Raw genomic sequence first — 7,232 nt, forward strand, 5'->3', positions numbered from 1 at the left:
GGTTGTTTGTTTTTTTGACATTGAGCTGCATGAGCTGCTTGTATTTTTTGGAGATTAATCCTTTGTCAGTTGCTTCATTTGCAAATATTTTCTCCCATTCTGAGGGTTGTCTTTTTGTCTTGTTTATGGTTTCCTTTTTTTTTTTTTTTTTTTGCGGAACACGGGCCTCTCACCATTTTGGCCCCTTCCATTGTGGAGCACAGGCTCTGGATGCGCAGGCCCAGCGGCCATGGCTCATGGGCTTAGCCGCTCCATGGCATGTGGGATCCTCCTGGACTGGGACACGAACCCGTGTGCCCTGCATCGGCAAGCAGACTCTCAACCACTGTGCCACCAGGGAAGCCCTATGGTTTCCTTTGATGTGCAAAACTTTATTATTTTTAATGAAAGATCTTTTTTAGTCCTCATTTAAATAGTATAGGCAGAGTGAAAGGATTTTTATAACCAGTTTTCTTATTAGCTTATACATCTTTAATATAAGCTAAAATAAAACAAAAATGATTTATGGGCTTTATTGACATCTATTATGATTATATACTTTTAAATGTCTCATTAGTCTCTCTAGGTACTGACTTTGGAGCTTGTAAACATAGAGCCTTGTCTTGTAGGTATCAAAATACAGTACAAGGTGACAGTCCCAGACACTGTACTAACATCCTGGTAGGTCCAGTTTTATAGGTGTGAAGGAAATGCTATAGGAGCAAGATAAGGGAGTCCCATAATTTATTTCATGCAGTTACTTGAGGATTTATTTGAAGAAGGTAAATTTTGAGCTGGATCTTTAAGAACTCAATAAAATTTTGCCAAAGAAGTATAGAGAAGAGACTCCAGGCAATGGTAAGAGTAGTAGCTTTGAGACACTAAATTGCATGATCCACTTGTGAGGTGATAAGGGGTTTATCAAGTTTAAGCTATGGTAACTGAGGAGAGAGAGATAAACCATATTTTTCTGGGACATATATATTATGTTAGGGGATAAAACAGCTTCATGAAGTATATGGGTGGCTTCATGTATTTGGGAGCAGATTTTATTTTCAGAAGATAGTCCTAACAGCAGTGTGAAGCATATTGTGATGTAGGAAGAGAATCATGGTGTCCATTTAACTGCCTCCAAAAGTAAAGTATTTCTCCAGAGAGAAATATCAGCTCCAATCCTTAGAGCCACAGGAGGATATATCTGGAATTTTCAAGTATCACTTTGTCCACATTAGTGGATTAGAAATATAAACGTCTAGCTTCAGAGTACCCAGTTACTAATATATCATCATCAAACTTGTATGAAACCTTACATGAATATTCCCTTAGCCATCCTAGATTGACTTTCTCTTTGAGGTAATCAAATGGTTTATGCCTGAAATATCCCTCTAATTCCCATTGCCCATAAGGAATTAAGCCATTTAATTTATAAAATTATGTATCATCAACAAGTTTTAAAACATTCACTTTTGTTACAGTGGTATTGATGGTACAGTCAATTGTTTATTCAATTTATTTTAAAAAAGTTCTTGTGCTTCTAACATAGTCTGGGCACTGTGTTATTTCAAATAAGTGTTTGGTTTACAAATAAAGCTTTTTTTTTAACTGAAGGAATTTAGAAAGTAATAGATGAGGTACATGAATAAACAGGAAATTACAATACTGTGAAAAATGCCTCATCGGGAATAAGAATCACATGTCTTTCTAATAGTAATTTATGACACTTTCAAACTATCTTTTAAATTTTGATTTCTCTTTAAACCAGTCTATTATTAAAACCAGGTATACAATTTAAAATACTTTATATTCCTTTAACATACGTACTTTGATCTATTGAAATGTGACCTTCTTTAGCATTCAAAATATGTCATTGATTTAGAAATAGCAAGAATAATGAACTTTTACTTAATGATACTATGGAAAGAATAGGATTTATTAAAACATTAGGGGACTTCCCTGGTGGCGCAGTGGTTGGGAGTCCGCCTGCCGATGCAGGGGACGCGGGTTCGTGCCCCGGTCCGGGAGGATCCCACGTGCCGCGGAGTGGCTGGGCCCGTGGGCCATGGCCGCTGGGCCTGCGTGTCTGGAGCCTGTGCTCCGCAGCGGGAGAGGCCGCAGCAGTGAGAGGCCTGCGTACCGCAAAAAATAAAAATAAATAAAAAAATAAAAATAAATAAAATAAAACATTAGGGCACAAGTAATTATCAATGAGCAAAGGTGGACATGCACATAAAATGCTGATTCTCTGACTGAGAAAAATAATATACGGATATAAAATATGTAAGATATATATTGAACTCTGACCATTGGGTACATTTAAATTCTTTTGAGTAGGATATGAAAGAGACTTATAGTAATGAATATATCAGTTCCTGCTTTTTAACTGAAGTATAAACTTCTTAAATTATCTCTATTTAGGCAAGAAACTGTTAATAAAATCAAGTTCTGAAATAGTTTGCTACAAAAATATCTTCAGACAACGAATAGTCAAGAGAATTTCCTACTGGAATATCAAAGCCTGATGCTGTTTTGTACAATGGCTATATTTTTAAAAAGTAGTTTTGACCAACAATAAACAATGCTTGTGAAATGATTGCTTACATTTTAATTTGCTAGCTAGCACTTTGTTTACAGTCTGCGAAATGGTAGGTTCCAAAGCCCCTTTTCAAAATGTGCCTAATGATCTAAGAGAACACAGATTTGGCTATTGTAACAAGCTGTGTAGCTCTGTGATAGTTGGAGGCAAGAGTGATCTTGTGATAATCTGCTATTTACTGTAGACCAAAATATGTCTTTGAGGAAAACTGCCATTATTGCCTTTACTTCCTTCACAGATGAAGTCCAGTATCCTTGAAGCAAAAGTTATATCTGAAGAAGCTATATATGGACCCCATTCAAAGCAAGTAGACAAATAAGATGCCAGAAATAAAACACTGGCATTACGAGACAATTACTTAGTTTTCTAACATTTTTTTTGTGGCTTTGAATTTACAAATAGATTGAGGCAGTCAATCTATGTCATCTAATTAAAAATAAAAATATGTGCCTTAGGTATTAACACAGCTTATTTCAGAAAAACACTTTCAAACAGGGTTGAATAGAACTGAAGCAAAATACCTTATAGGGAAGAAAGAACATGGGCTAAAAGAAAAAAGAAACAATCCACACACCAAACAAATAAAACCAAAATCAAAACAAACAAACAAACTTGTCAAAGGAAACTAAGACAAAGAAAAGATAAAGCAATCCTAGGAATAGTAAATTTACTAAAACATGATAGATTAGGAAAATTAGGTTACAGAGATTAAGCAGAAACAAATACACAAAATAACAAAGCAGGATTAAACATGAACTTCTTGTGGATCTTGGGAGCTCTGTCATTTCTGCTATTCTATACCATAATGGCATTGATGGGTGTGCTGGGATGTGGTAGGAAACTGAGATGTTACCACCACCATATTAAAAAGATGATTAATTTTCATCACTAAAGTATTGAACTAAGGACCCACATTATTGAAAAGGAAACAAATGAGGAAAAAAACTGGCTTTTAATTCTTTACATGTATGAGTGGAACAAAGGTAGACTAATACGCTAATTTAGTCTATCTAAACTGAGAGTTCTGCCCAGGCATGGCCTTTCCTGTGTTCCAGTTTCTGGCCAGGAGAGCAACTGAAGGAGGAGTCTTTCCTCAGCATGGACAGCAGTCCGCCTCTAGTAAGTACAGCTTTTATCCTGACCTTCCAAACAGATTATTTTCCCTAAGGAAACAACTGGAAATATAGAATACAGTACCAATTTTAAGAAATTATTTCAGTCTTTAATTTGCTATATTAATGTATTCAGTAAATTTTGAAAATGAGTAATAATTTATACTAAATATAATCTTTTCATTTGAATAATTCTACTTGCTTGGTTGTTATTTATAAAAGCACAAGAAACTGTATAATGCAGTTGATTAAAAAAAAAAAAGTACAGTAAAAATCACAATAAATGAGCTCCCTAAGGCTAAAACAATGTTTCAACACAAGAATATTCAGCATGGAAATATTGCTTCTGGCAAATGTGATGGAGCACAAGTATGTTTTAAACTATATTTAATAATCTGCTTACTAAATTTTTTACATGGTATACACAGCATTTTCCCATTTTGTTTAATAACCTGGATATTTTGAATAAAGTCTTCTAATTTTATTCTGTTTTCAAAATATTTATTTTTGCTGTTAAGAAGTGCCACATTGAACTGTGTTTATCTTCTAGCATTTTTCTCAATAATGTAGTTTTAGATACATTTGCTGAAATGACTTGTAATACTTTATAATATTGCTTGTATTGAAAAAATTATTTTCACTATTCTTTTTCTTCAGTTACATCATAAGACTGTATTATAATACATGAAACTTGGTGGTAAAAACTTTTTTTTTTCTTGAAAAACAATCATTGCGTATTTTTTTTTCAATGTGTAGGCTTTTAATTTGATCATTATCACATATTACTTTTTTTTCCCTGAATTTTAATTTATTTTTTTATACAGCAGGTTCTTATTAGTCATCAATTTTATACACATCAGTGTACACATGTCAATCCCAATCGCTCAACTCATCAACCCCCCTACCCCACTGCTGCCTTCCCCCCTTGGTGTCTATACGTTTATTCTCTACATCTGTGTCTCAATTTCTGCCCAGCAAACTGGTTCATCTGTACCATTTTTCTAGGTTCCACATATATGCGTTAATATGCAATATTTGTTTTACTCTTTCTGACTTACTTCACTCTGTATGACAGTCTCTAAATCCATCCACGTCTCAACAAATAACCCAATTTCGTTCCTTTTTATGGCCGAGTAATATTCCATTGTATATATGTACCATATCTTCTTTATCCATTCATCTGTCAATGGGAATTTAGATTGCTTCCATGACCTGGCTATTGTAAATAGTGCTGCAATGAACATTGGGGTGCATGTGACTTTTTCAATTATGGTTTTCTCTGGGTATATGGCCAGTAGTGGGATTGCTGGATCATACGGTAATTCTATTTTTAGTTTTTTGAAGAACCGCCATACTGTTCTCCATAGTGGCTGTATCAATTTACATTCCCACCAACAGTGCAAGAGGGTTCCCTTTCGTCCACACCCTCTCCAGCATTTGTTGTTTGTAGATTTTCTGATGATGCCCATTTGATTAATGATGTTGAGCATTCTTTCATGTGTTTGTTGGCGATCTGTATATCTTCTTTGGAGAAATGTCTATTTAGTTCTTCTGCCCATTTTTGGATTGGGTTGTTTGTTTTTTTGTTATTGAGCTGCAAGAGTTGCTTATAAATTTTGGATATTAATCCTTTGTCAGTTCTTTGGTTTGCAAATATTTTCTCCCATTCTGAGGGTTGTCTTTTGGTCTTGTTTATGGTATCCTTTGCTGTGCAAAAGCTTTTAAGTTTCATTAGGTCCCATTTGTTTATTTTTGTTTTTATTTCCATTACTCTAGGACGTGGATCAAAAAAGATCTTGCTGTGATTTATGTCAAAGAGTGTTCTTCCTATCTTTTCCTCTAGAGTTTTATAGAGTCTGGTTTTACATTTAGGTCTCTAAGCCATTCTGAGTTTATTTTTGTGTATGGTGTAAAGGACTGTTCTAATTTCATTCTTTTACATGTAACTGTCCAGTTTTCCCAGCACTACTTATTAAAGAGACTGCCTTTTCTCCACTGTATATCCTTGCCTCCTTTGTCATAGATTAGTTGATTATAGGTGTATGGGTTTATCTCTGGGCTTTCTATCTTGTTCCACTGATCTATGTTTTTGTTTTTGTGCCAGTACCATATTGTCTTGATGACTGTAGCTTTGTAGTATAGTCTGAAGTCAGGGAGTCTGATTCCTCCAGTTCTGTTTTTTTCCCTCAAGACTGCTTTGGCTATTCAGGGTCTTTTGTGTCTCCATACAAATTTTAAGATTTTTTTGTTCTAGGTCTGTAAAAAATGTCATTGGTGATTTGAAAGGGATTACATTGAATCTGTAGATTGTTTTGGGTAGCATAGTCATTTTCACAATGTTAATTCTTCCAATCCAAGAACATGGTATATGTCTCCATCTGTTGGTATCATCTTTAATTTCTTTCATCAGTGTCTTATAGTTTTCTACATGCAGGACTTTTGTCTCCCTAGGTAGGTTTATTCCTAGGTATTTTATTCTTTTTGTTGCAATAGTAAATGATTCCAAAACTATGTTGAATAATAGTGGTGAGAGTGGACATCCTTGTCTTGTTCTTGATCTTAGAGGAAATGCTTTCAATTTTTCACCATTGAGAATGATGTTTGCTGTGGGTTTGTCATGTATGGCCTTTATTATGTTGAGGTAGGTTGCCTCTATGCCCACTTTCTGGAGAGTTTTCATCACAAATGGATGTTGAATTTTGTCCAAAGCTTTTTCTGCTTCTATTGAGATTATCATATGGTTTTTATTCTTCAATTTGTTAATATGGTGTATCTCATTGATTAATTTGAGTATATTGAAGAATCCTTGCATCCCTGGGATAAATCCCTCTTGATCTTGGTGTATGATCCTTTTAATGTGTTGTTGGATTCTGTTTGCTAGTATTTTGTTGAGAATTTTTGCATCTATATTCATCAGTGGTATTGGTCTGTAATTTTCTGTTTTTGTAGTATCTTTGTCTGGTTTTCATCTCAGGGTGAAGGTGGCCTCATAGAATGAGTTAAGGTGTGTTCCTTCTGCTGCAATTTTTTGGCAGAGTTTGAGATGGATGGTTGTTAGCTCTTTTCTAAATATTTGATAGAATTCACCTGTAAAGCCGTCTGGTCTTGGACTTTTGTTTGTTGGAAGATTTTTTTTTTTTTTTTTTGGTGGTATGCGGGCCTTCCTCTGTTGTGGCCTCTCCCGTTGCGGAGCACAGGCTCCGGACGCGCAGGCTCAGTGGCCATGGCTCACGGGCCCAGCCGCTCCGCGGCATGTGGGATCCTCCCAGACCGGGGCGCGAACCCGGTTCCCCTGCATCGGCAGGCGGACGCGCAACCACTGCGCCACCAGGGAAGCCCTGTTGGAAGATTTTTAATCACAATTTCAATTTCATTACTTGAGATTGGTATGTTTGTATTTTCTATTTCTTCCTGGTTCAGTCTTAGAAGGTTATACGTTTCTAAGAATTTGTCCATTTTATTGGCATAGAGTTGCTTGTAGTAGTCTCTTAGGATGCTTTGTATTTCTGCGATGTCTGTTGTAACTTCTTTTTCATTTCTAATTTTAT

This window comes from Physeter macrocephalus, chromosome 11 (genome assembly GCF_002837175.3).
Source record: "Physeter macrocephalus isolate SW-GA chromosome 11, ASM283717v5, whole genome shotgun sequence".
NCBI lineage: Eukaryota > Metazoa > Chordata > Mammalia > Artiodactyla > Physeteridae > Physeter > Physeter macrocephalus.